The sequence below is a fragment of the Amborella trichopoda genome, chromosome 2 (genome assembly GCF_054954075.1).
Source record: "Amborella trichopoda isolate Santa Cruz 75 chromosome 2, AtrichopodaSantaCruz75HAP2 v2.0, whole genome shotgun sequence".
In the NCBI taxonomy this organism is placed as follows: Eukaryota; Viridiplantae; Streptophyta; class Magnoliopsida; order Amborellales; family Amborellaceae; genus Amborella; species Amborella trichopoda.
The window spans coordinates 19,571,073-19,583,845 of NC_142337.1; the positions used below are offsets into that span (position 1 = coordinate 19,571,073).

Below are 12,773 nucleotides of genomic sequence, written 5' to 3' on the forward strand. Positions count from 1 at the left end.
TTTTAATTATCATGAGGTATTAAACCATATTTTAAATTTTTATTGTTAAAGTTTTTGTTGAAAAAATTATATGTTGATGGATTATTTATGCAAAAAAATGCATGTTATTATATTTTCAATACAAAATTGTATTTTTTTTATCTGTTGTTCATGGATTTTTTAGTTGGAATGACTGATGTTAGCCGGCTCTTTGAAGAATTGTTTTTATTATTAATTTTTTAATGCAAAAAATGTATGTTCTTGATAATTGAGTTGTAGCCATGTTTGGAGCTTGCATTTTGTATTATTCTAAATGTTTGTAATTGATATGTACGAAAATATTATTGTCAAAAAAGGTATTTTGCAATAACAAATAACAACGAATATGACTACATGAACTACCGCAACATATTATCACTACATATGGTGATTATTTTTCTTTTTGAACTGTCAGGTTAATTTATACTTTTTACATCTTAAAACAGTTGAATCATGTCAAGATCTACAGAAGACCCTGCATGACAACATGGGGTCAGACTTGATCCCAACAAGAAAGACAAAATTATTTGTAATTACTGTCAAAGAGTGATAAGTAGTGGGGTACATAGGTTCAAGCAACACTTGGCAGGGGTTAAGGGAGAAGTTTCTGCATGCACTAGTGTCCCTAGTAATGTAAAAAAATAGATGGTGGCAATTCTTAATGCTAACAAAGGTAAAAAAATTGCCAAATATAGGATGAATGAGGAGATAGCTAGTTTATATACACCATCAAGCAGGAATGATACAGAAAAGCAATATAATTATGACCTAGAAGAGCAATATAATAATGAGCTGGACATGGCCACAAGATTGAGTTTACATGAACAATATCAGAGGGAATGTGGGTTTAGAATGCCTGGTGGGTCTAGCTCAGACATGCATGGTGGGCCTAGCTCCGATATGCATGGTGGGCCTAGTTCAGATATGCATGGCGGGTCCAGCTCGAGCATGTATGGCGGGCCCAGCTCAAATATGTATGGAGGGGTTGGTGGCAATATGTATCAAGGAGAATCAATTGTTGAAGAAATTGTTTCTAAGTTACCTAGGAGTGCTAGTATTGCAGGTCATGGTCGTAAAGACCCATTTCTCTCAAAGCCTAAGTCACAACAGGTGACCCTAAAAGGCATGGTTAAAGGTACAAGAAACATGTTAGGGAGATATGTTGGTAAATGGTTCTACGATAAAGGGATTCCCTTTGATGCAGCCAATAGCCCATATTTTTCACCTATGGTTAGTGCAATCCAGAGAGTCAGGCCCGAGGTAAAACCCCCGACGGCATATAAGCTCAATGGGCCAATATTAGATGAAGAGGTAGAGGAAGTTAAAAAGTGGATTGAAGAATATAAACAGAGTTGGCCAAGGACAGGAATTACTCTCATGAGTGATGGTTGGTTGAATAAAGTTAGCAAAAAGGAGTTTTTAAACTTCTTGGCCTATTCCCCAAAAGGTACAGCTTTTTTGTCTAGCAAAGACGTATCAAGGACGAAGAAGGATGCAAACTTCTACGTACAGTATGATCAGATAGTGGAGGAGGAGGGAGATAAGCATGTAGTCCAGTTTATTACGGACAATGCGCGTGCATGTGTTTCTGCGGGCAGCAAGTTGATGGATAAGAGGAAGCATCTAGTATGGACCCCGTGTGCTGCACAGAACATCGATCTTATGTTAGAGGAAATCGGTGAGATCAAAATTGTGAAGGAGACTCTAGATGAAGCAAGGTTGGTGTCGAGATTTATATACAACCACTTTAAAATATTATTTCTGTTCAGAGAACACTCTAAGAAAAAAGAGATAATCAGGCCTGCCATAACCCGCTTTGCGACCGATTACTTAGCTGTGGACTCTATTCGACAATCTGAAGGTGCATTAAAGAGATTGTTTACTTGTGAAGAGTGGTTAAATGACCGCCTCTCGAAGTCCAGTACCGGTATAAAAGTGGATAACATAATATCAAATAGGCTGTTCTGGTCTCGATGTTCCAGTGTTGTAGAGGCCACTGCCCCTTTGGTCACGGTGTTAAGAATGGTGGATGCTGATAAGAAGCTACCATGGGTGTCCTTTATGAAGGTATTGAGAGGGCGAAATCAGCTATTGGGGAGAAGTGTAATTTTGCTAGCAAAGTGATCGAGATTATAGAAAAGAGGTGGAACACCAAATTTGGACGTCGAATTCATTATGCTGGTAAATATATATTTATATCATTACAATGTTTCAGTTTAAATCATTTTTTTATGAAATTGTAAATGACATTTTTCTACCTATATATTTTTTAGGTTACTACTTCAACCCATAATTTTTCTATTTGACACCTGAACAACCCCACAAGATTATGGAAGGGGTCAGATACATTATTGCAAGGTTGGAGAGAAGCCATCGAAACCAAGTAGCAGCAATACAAGAGGTATTATTTAATATTTGGGTAAGAACTTCATTGAGTTGTTATATTTGTGAGGAATAATGCACTAAAATGTAATATATTTGTTTTAGCTTGCTATGTATAGGGATGCTATAGGATCCTTCGGAACTAGACTTGCCAGAAATTCTTGAACTATGATGGATCCAGGTTATCCCCTCGCTAATATTTTGTTTATTCATATATTTAATCTTATGAATTGTTCTTGCCCTTACAATGCTTTTTACATTTTAATCCAGCTGAATGGTGGGAGATATATGGTACTGATGCACCTCACCTAAAGAGGATAGCAATCAAGGTGCTCTCCCAGACATGTTCTGCTACTGGCTGTGAGCGCAACTGGAGTACGTTCCAATGGTTGCACACTACTAGGAGGAATCGACTCGCTTTTGAGAAGCTTCATAAACTAGTCTACGTTCATTATAATTTAAACCTCAGAGAGCGACAAATATGAAGGAAGCTTGAAGACTATGGGCCGATAGACTTAGACACAATATTTGTCACAGACACAGCAGACCAATGGGTAGTAGAAGAGGAGGAGCCAGTGTTGCACAAGAGAGCGTTCCTTGAGGCTATCGGTGATGAAGATATTGAAGAAAGTGATGAGCAGCATGAAAGAGGAAGCAGCCAGCCAATGTATCCACAATATGTCGGTGATATTGCACCTAATGAGGGAGAGTGGGAAGGGGGTCTAAGAGAAAATGAGAGAGATAATGATTCTGAGGCCACCCTATCCGAGCCATATTATTCACATATCGAGTCCCAACAGCAACCGTGTAGGGATGAGCACGACAGTGCAGGTGAGCATGAAGGATGGACAAGCTTTGGGGATTTTGGATTGGGAACACAAGAAAACACTAACACTCAGGGATTTGGGAATAGTCAGACGCCTGCTAATATCGATGATTCGTTTTTAGATCGAATCAATGAATTGTCAAACGAATTCAATCAATGGCACCAGAATGACCAAGAAGAACAACAACATCGTTTATCATTTTATTTTTAGATCGTATGTTACTAATTTTATGCTTTATTGTAGTCCATGTATGTTGATATACTTATTCCATGATAATTCTATGTTTATCCTTTTGTGTGATGTAAATTAAATGTTGAATGGCGGTTCATGTAGGGAAAGAACATATCAATATTCGCATATTCATTTAAAAACATGAAAATTCTTAATGGAGTACCCTCATTTTTTATTGAATTCCTAAAAAAAAATATTTATAATAAATTTTAATAATTTTTTTCGGATTTTTTTGAAGCTTTATTCTGACCGATTCACCTTATTTCCGATCCGGATAGCCGATTCACCGATCCGGATCGATTTTTGGAAGCCCTATCCTGGCCACCGATCCGGTTTTTAAACCATTGCTTTTAGCTTATTCTTCTATCCCAATCGTTGGAAAGGATTGGGCGTTGAGAGCGGGATCTAGATCTGTCTACCAGACAAGCACAAAGCCATTTCGAAACCGAGAAATTAGGGTTTTGCCACTGTCAGAAGTGACTAGAAGAGAGCAAGAAAAAATTAAGCCGGGAATTTTCTTGCTATCCTTTTAGTTTACCCTTCTCACTGTGGTGAAACCCTAATTTGTGAACCCCGCTCGAGAATTCACCTCCATTGTTTCTTTTCGTTTGTTTTGTCGGGTCATGGAGCTGTTGTTTGTGGGCAAAATTTGGAAGACGGGATGGCAACAACCAGGAATGTAGTGCACCTAATCAGAGGTAATAAATAGTTTTAGGTTTTATTTTATATTATGGTGAATTCTCTGAAATTTTCGCTGCTTGCTTGTTTGTTTAGAATCTAGTTTGGTTTCCATCAGAATGGAACTTTTTATATTCTTTTAATTTTCTTTCATCCCCATTGTTTTTGACTCAGAGAATGATTTAGGGATTCTTTTCATTTGCAACTGAATCTGTGAATTTTCTCAAAATTGATTCAGAATAGCTTCCTGTTTCTGTTAGAAATCTTGGAATACTTAGTGTTATTTTCTTCTCTGAAACTAGTTTTGATATATTTTCATGAACATTTCCGGAATCAGTTTTAGGTTTTCATGGGCTCAGAGAATGATTTAGGTTTTCCGGAATCAGAGAATGATTTAGGGATTCTTTTCATTTGCAACTGAATCTGTGAATTTTCTCAAAATTGATTCAGAATAGCTTCCTGTTTCTGTTAGAAATCTTGGAATACTTAGTGTTATTTTCTTCTCTGAAACTAGTTTTGATATATTTTCATGAACATTTCCGGAATCAGTTTTAGGTTTTCATGGGCTCAGTTGTTTTTTTTTTGTAGTCTCACGCCATGGCCATTTATTCTTTGTTTTTTGCCATATTTTTACAGAATCTATGTTTGATTTTTTGTAGCAAGCAATGGTAGTGTTCTTTTCATTCTTTTCATGTCAATGACCCTCATAACAGAGGCATGACTGTTAGGATTTATCTTTTATTCTGTACGTAAGGGTTACTTTCATCCTCTTCAACTTGTTCTAACTTGAAATGGGTTTAAATGGTTTTCATATTTTTGAGCTCACAACCATTGTTCTTAGATTTCCTTTTTCTTTTTTTGGTTGTGCTCTTGAGTAAGACTTCCAGATTTAGTTTTAGGATTTCACTGGCTCAGTTGTTTTTATTTTGTGGTCTCAGGGGTTCTTCCATGCCCAATAGTTCTTTGTTTCGGCCTTATTTTTACAGAACCTATGTTTGATTTTTTGTGGGAAGTCAATGTTTGTGTTGTTTTTATTCTTTTCATTTCTATAGATCATAAAACAGAGGCATGGCTGTGTTAGGGTTTATTTTTAAGGGGTCATTGAGCAATGGTTTTATTTTTATTATATATAGTAAATAATTGAGCAATGTCCTTTGAGGCCTGGCAACCGCTACTGACAACAATATCTCACTTTCGTTCCTGAGTGATTACATAGAAGTCCTCTTGAATAAGGGCCTCAGAAATGCTAGTTCATAAAAATTTATAAATTTCATAGAGGAGTGGATTTTACTCATAGAGAAGAAAACAAATAATTATCCACAATCTCTACATCTTGAACTATGGCCCAGTTTGGATGCTCCCACAAATATATTCATGGATTTGTTCATGAATATGGGGGAAACAGATTTACTTTTATTTGGTGGGGAAGGTTTTGCGGCATATTAATATGTGCAGAATAGAAATAGGCCTTACTCATGAATAACTGGAGTGGACCAAACAATGCTTATTACTATTCATGAATTGGTGGGCAGAGAATGGAATTATTCATGAATAAATGGTGTGTCCAAACAGTGCCTACATGTATCCCCATTAACATGAAATTCTATTTGCAAGTGTTAGATCAATATTTGGTTGTTTACAATGTTAATATATGACTTCATGTACTCTGCATATTCCTAGCATCTTAGATTGTTTCTTTGTGCTGTGTGAGCTAGGATATGTGACTCATCTTTTTTATTTTCTTTTTAATTGATTGCTTTTCTTGTTAAGTAGATTTTTTTGGTAATGATTCTAAATTTCTGTTTGGATTGTGTAGTTTGATCTATACGAATAATCTGGGGACCTGTCCTTATTGATTCATATGTTTCTTTAGATGTTTCCCATGGCAGTGACATGTGGCTCATGTTTTTTTATTTTCTTTTTAATTGAATGCTTTTCTTGTTAAGTAGATTTTTTTGGTATTGATTTTAAATTTCTGTTTGGATTGTGTAGTTTGATCTATACAAATAATTTGGGGACCTTTCCTTCTTGATTCATATGTTTCTTTAGATGTTTCCCGTGGCGGCGAAATGTGGTAATACATTTGTTTTGAAGCCTTTCAGAGAAAGATCCAGGAAATTTTTGTATCGCCTTTATGGATTTGGTGTATTTAAGATTTTAACATTGCTGACATTCTAATGATTATTATTTGCGCTCTTTGTAAACGTGAACTTCCTAGTGATTAGTCATGCATGGAAGCAGCACTCTAGTGAGGTTCATTTTACCAACACAGGCAGCATGCCTGTGCTTCACCACACACAACAATAAAAGGGTATGCATTTCTTCTTATAGATTTGGTCCATTGAAATGTCACACACAACAATAAAAGGGTCTGCATTTCTTCGTATAGATTTGATCCATTGAAACATCATGATCGATTTTGACCATTATTGGAACTATAATATTTTGAACTTCCCTTGCCTCCTGCATGTTGTGGTTCATGAATGCTAGTTTATTTTAAATATAAACTTACTACTATAAGGTTCGTGGCTTCATCATGATTTGCCTTTTCTGTTCTCTGAATTTCTTAGAGGATTGAAGTATGTTGTATGACTGGTGCAGGGGCATCTATGATGCTTGCCGAGCTTGCAATGGAGGCTGGTTTACCAGATGGTGTGCTAAATATTGTTCATGGAACTAATGTATGTCAGTTGTTCTCAGTAAATCTCATGTGTCTCTACGTGGTTTATTTATTGTAACCATCTTGAAATACTTTTTAAATTAAACAATACTTAATTTGGAATTTAGTATGAAATTATTTGCTTACTTTTTTACCTTGTGGAGGACAAGATTCTATTTTCTAGGGTCTTGTTGTTATCAAATGTTTGGTTGTAAAATAGTGCCATAACTACTTGTTTGGTGTTTCAAATTTGGATTTGAGCAGGACATTGTGAACCATATTTGTGATGATGAAGACATCAAGGCCTACCAGATGGTGTCCTAAATATTGTTCATGGAACTACTGTATGTCTCATGTCCTAAATATTGTCCTAAATATGTACATGGTTTATCTATTGTAACCATCTTGAGATACTTTTTAAATTAAACAATACTTAATTTGGAATTTAGTATGAAATTATTTGCTGACTTTTTTACCTTATGGAGGACAGGATTCTATTTTCTAGGGTCTCGTTGTTATCTAATGTTTGGTTATAAAATAGTACCATAACTGCTTGTTTCGTGTTTCAAATTTGGAATTGAGCAGGACATTGTGAACCATATTTGTGATGATGAAGACATCAAGGCCTACCAGATGGTGTCCTAAATATTGTTCATGGAACTACTGTATGTCTCATGTCCTAAATATTGTCCTAAATATGTACATGGTTTATCTATTGTAACCATCTTGAGATACTTTTTAAATTAAACAATACTTAATTTGGAATTTAGTATGAAATTATTTGCTGACTTTTTTGCCTTATGGAGGACAGGATTCTATTTTCTAGGGTCTCGTTGTTATCTAATGTTTGGTTATAAAATAGTACCATAACTGCTTGTTTCGTGTTTCAAATTTGGAATTGAGCAGGACATTGTGAACCATATTTGTGATGATGAAGACATCAAGGCCTACCAGATGGTGTCCTAAATATTGTTCATGGAACTACTGTATGTCTCATGTCCTAAATATTGTCCTAAATATGTACATGGTTTATCTATTGTAACCATCTTGAGATACTTTTTAAATTAAACAATACTTAATTTGGAATTTAGTATGAAATTATTTGCTGACTTTTTTACCTTATGGAGGACAGGATTCTATTTTCTAGGGTCTCGTTGTTATCTAATGTTTGGTTATAAAATAGTACCATAACTGCTTGTTTCGTGTTTCAAATTTGGAATTGAGCAGGACATTGTGAACCATATTTGTGTTGACGAAGACATTAAGGCAATATCATTTGTGGATTCAAATACAAGAAGTTTTATCTTATGAACTTCAATTTGCATTCTTAGTTTTAACTTATGTAATTGATCTGTACAGTAAGCTTTTAACTAATAAGCTTTGATCTGTAGGATTGAATTAGTATCAATACTTCATATAGTTAATCTTGTAAATATGGATTAGCATGTTGGAATACACATATATGTTTGGGCAGCAGCAAAAGGAAAACGTGTTCAGACAACAATCTTCTTCATTATTGTAGAAGGATTGTAAATGAGCTAGTTATTATGTAGTCCTGCCATTGAGGTTATGAATGCTCAACTGGCTGACTCGTTCAGTCTAACATGGGGGCAAAGAACCATGCAGTTGTCATTCCTGATGTATTGCTAAATATCACAAGCTTTGAATTTTGTATTGCTAAATATCACAAGCTTTGAATTCTCTAGTTGCCGCCGGTTTTGGTGCTGCTGGTGCATGGCCCTCAGTACAGTTGTTTTCATTGGAGATTTGAAACCATGGTACATTGTTTTAGTTCCATTTTTATGTATGTGTTGATTCCCTTTCAGTCATTTTTTTTGTCGCATCATTTTCAAACTATGCTGCAGTTTATTTCAAAGCTCAGTTATTTGGATTAACTTTCCCGAGGATGCATGTTTCCTTGCTTTTGTATATGGGAACGTTTCTATGCTTCCCCTATAGCATAGCAGATCTTAGATCCAATGTCTCAAAGTATTTTATATTTAGTTTTTTTTATACAAATTTTATGAATATGAAATTGGTATGTGCCACCTTCTCATTGGGGCGCACCTATAAAAAAATATTAAAAATAATTTTTTGATAAAATATAATAACCAAAATACCCCGTGAAACTTTTTGGGGTATCTTGGTCATTTTATTTTATTGCAAATATTTTTTTTAAATTTTTTGCTAGTGCGAGTTTAATAGAGGACTGGACGTACACTTTTTTTTTGTCAAAATAGTTTTTAGAAAAAATTTAAAATAAAATAGTGTAGAGACGTGACATTGTGATTGGGGCAATCTTAGCCCTCCATTCTGGACGGTAGTGTAGAGACGTGACATTGTGATTGGGGCCATCTTAGCTCGCCATTCTGGACGGCTGGATAAGGGGAAGTATATAAGTTTTATGTTGTAGAGGAAGCATAGAAAGCTTGCCGTTTGTGTAATTGGTTGGTGTTCTTCCTTTGGTCTTATATGTGTTTGATGTGTGAAAAATCACAGCACATCAACGAATTTCAGCAATAGTTTTATAGAAGTGCTAGATTTGAGACACTATGAAAGGGTACTGATTATGGAATAACTACTTGACTAAAAGCTTGTGATATTTAGCAATACAAAATTCTATGTTAGATTTTGTACATGGGTTGGGTTTGCTATCCTATATCTGAAATGCTTCGTGTACAAATTTTTTGGAGATTTTTATATTGACATTCTTCGTGATTTGTGAACCTCCTTTCTAAAAAATGTTGCGGTTCTACTAGGCCAAGGTCTTAGTTTCTGTATTTATTTTAAGTTGCTTAGCACGCTTCCCTAGTTCTTCCTCCTTGATGTTAACTAAGCCATTAATAGATTTGGAGTAAAATATAGAGACTCAACTACTTGTCACCACTTAGAAAGGCTAGAAGTGCAACAAAAAGGCTGCATTGGCGGATGACTAATTTTGACTGTTCTTGGCCCTGCTGCTTTTATGCATATACCAGCCTGCTTTTAATCTAGTCACTATAAGTTGGAAAATAAATGCATTTTCAATTAAGTAGATGGGAACTTGATTCCACTTATAAAAACTTAGGACATTTTTATGCTCATGAAAACAACAAGGCACATATGTTGGAGGGGGTAAGAGGAACACATGGAGAGAAGGTTTTCCAATAGGAATCGGCATGAAGGTGTTAGTTTGAATGGGAGTACTAGTCATTTATAAGATTCCTACTTTGGTCTAATAATTTTGACCACTTTCCGGGAACCAACTGGCTAGCGGTTTCTTTTCCATTTTTTGGCCGTTCTGTTGGGGTATGAAATCTTGATCACAGATCACTTGCAAATGAATTGCAGGCTGTAGCAAGGTCCTAAGCTTCACCTAGTTAGATGGTCTCGATATTTATGTCGGTTATTATTATTTGCTAATGACTTGGATTATTATACTAGTTTCATCTAGATTGAGGGTAATTCTAGTACCTATCCTTGAATGTAGATTGATATTTGTATATTTTCCCTCTTATTATCCAAATCAGTATATGTACGATGGATCTCTAACTAGTGTACGAACAAATAGTGGAGAGACGAGCGCGTTTTCAGTGACAATAGGTTTACATCAACTGTCAGTATTGAGCCGTACCTCGTTGTCTTAGTTATGGACGACTTAACTGGGCAGCTACATGATGAGGTGCCATGGTGCATGTTGTTCGCATATGACAGTTTTGATCGATGAGACCTGTAATGGTGTCAACATAAAGTTATAATTTGTGAGGGGTGCTCTAGAATCCAAAGATTTTAAAATTAGCCGGGCTAAGGCCAAATATACAGACTGCAAGTTTAGTAATAATAGGAGTAGAGATGAGGAAGTAGTTAAGATTGACGTCCAGGAAGTACAAAAAAGACAGTACTTTTGATATCTTGGGACGATAATCCAAGAAATTGGAGCTGTTGAGGAAGATGTCGCATATAAAATTACAGTTGGGTAAGCGAAGTGGATATGTGCAACTGGAATTTCATGTGATCGTCGCATACCAATGAAGCTAAAAGGCAAATTCTATGGGACAACTGTGAGATCAGCTTTGCTCTATGGGGCGGAATGTTGGGTAGACTAAAAACAATATACCCACAGAATGAGTGTTATGGAGGAAGAAGATGTTGAGATGAATGAGTGACAAGACAAGAATGGATAGAATTCAAAATGAATTCATTTGGGAGAGTTTAGGTGTGGTATCAATAGGCGATAAGGTGAGAGAGAGTAGACTTAAGTGGGCTGGCTATATGTGGCGCCGATCGAAAGGGTTAGGACTTAGATTGGAGCAGTAAGGTTAACATTAACCCTCCACTTCCTCTTTTGTAGAACCTTTCTGTCAAAGTTCAAAATCTAGATTAGAACGCCTGTATGAGATAGATTACCTTCCCATAGATGGAAAGGTCCCAGAATCAAGTCTTCCTCTAATCAATCCTTATTATGTGTTCAATAAACCACAACCCCAGTTTGTTAAAACAATCAAAACCTTTTTCCAGTCCAAGTCCCCCCTTTCAGTGAAAGAACTGCATCAATCTTCTAAGTTTGATAAGTACCTCATCCTAGCCACAGAAGCCGCGCGATACATCACCTTAGAAATGCTTAAGGAACTCCCACTCCCTGAATACTACATGAGGCAGGAGTATACCCACATGCATTTTGGAGCGGTAAGGTTAGCATTAACCTTCCATGGTCGGAAGGCCTCGGTGTTACAACAAGGCTAGCCCTCCATGACACTCGATTCAAAAAATACCATCAGGCAGTCATTGCCAATGTCCAAACAACCCTCGATGCAGGAATGGTGTTTATCACAGTTTTTCCTAATTTCAATATTCCCCTGAAAGACCCCAGTGTTTGAGAACTACCTTAAGAGTCCATGTCACGCCCCAAGAATTTACAATACTGATATTCGTGAGATGTGACAGTCAAAACATATATACATCTTTTTTTAGGACAAATTTACAATGGCGAATTCTTACAAAGTTACAAAAGAAAGTTTAAGCACAACTACAATATCTTTCAGAGTTGATCCTGACGAGCACTCAAAATGAACCGCAGTTATCCTCAAAAAAATGTTTACCATAATTTGATGAGTTTGGCTACTCAGAAAGTGATCATCATAATCCTAAAAATAATCATGGTTGAAAGATATAAATATTTTCAAAAAGGAGATCTATTAACAGAAATGCATCAACAGTTTCACTTTAAAAAATGCATAATAAAGTATAATTCGAATAAGTGAAATGCGTATAACATTTTAACGTCAGTGCATAATTCATAAGATTTCACAAAATACCCTACTGGCGTCTCAAGTAGGTCACCTATATACCCCATCAGCGTCCTGATGGGTCCACTTAATCCTTATCGCCGTCACAGATAGGTCCACTTAATCCCTGCAGGTCCACTTATACCTCACCGGCGTACCGGATGAGTCCACTTAATCCCTATCGACGTACCGGATTGGTCCATTTATACCTCAGCGGCGAACCGAATGAGTCCACTTGCATACTTAAAGTATTTCTAAATCTATTTAAACATTCGAAAGCAGCAATATCATGTACTCAACATATCACTGAAATTATTAATATGAATTTCTCTAAAACCATTAATAACAGTCACTTTCAATAACATTTCAAAAATAACCAGTCAAATATTTTGGGTTCAAATTTAGAAAGGTAGCAGTTCGTAAAGACTTTTTAGCATAATTGCCAATCTAATATGTATAGAAAAACTCTTATAGAAATTCAAGAATACGGAATTATCATAATTTATGGGATGTCAATTTGCAAATAAACATTTTACAGACAATGCTATAATCAAATGCAAAAATATCAGTTTTCAAATAATAAGGCAATCATTTGCACATGAATTTTACAATGTCTAAATATTAAAAAACAGTAGAAAGAAATCTCACAATTTTACTAAAAGCAGAAATATCACATTTATTTCTAATAATTTTACAATATCTAAATTCTCTAAC

The 12,773-nt window shown here is 35.7% G+C and overlaps 1 long non-coding RNA gene across 22 annotated transcripts in view; it reads left to right on the forward strand.

Moving 5' to 3' along the window:
* Window positions 1-3,812: 3,812 nt before the first annotated feature.
* The window catches only part of LOC105421543 (uncharacterized), a 38,384-nt gene continuing 29,423 nt past the window's right edge, over window positions 3,813-12,773 (forward strand). For 10 of the 22 annotated variants that reach the window (XR_016049368.1, XR_016049363.1, XR_016049367.1 and 7 more), the window contains exons 1-5: window positions 3,813-4,156; window positions 6,738-6,817; window positions 7,060-7,139; window positions 7,381-7,460; window positions 7,702-7,781. This is a non-coding gene — a long non-coding RNA (uncharacterized LOC105421543). Of the gene's footprint in view, window positions 4,157-6,737; window positions 6,818-7,059; window positions 7,140-7,380; window positions 7,573-7,701; window positions 7,894-8,022; window positions 8,278-12,773 lie in introns of those variants that run through there. The other 12 variants (XR_016049380.1, XR_016049377.1, XR_016049379.1 and 9 more) reach the window with 6 other exon arrangements.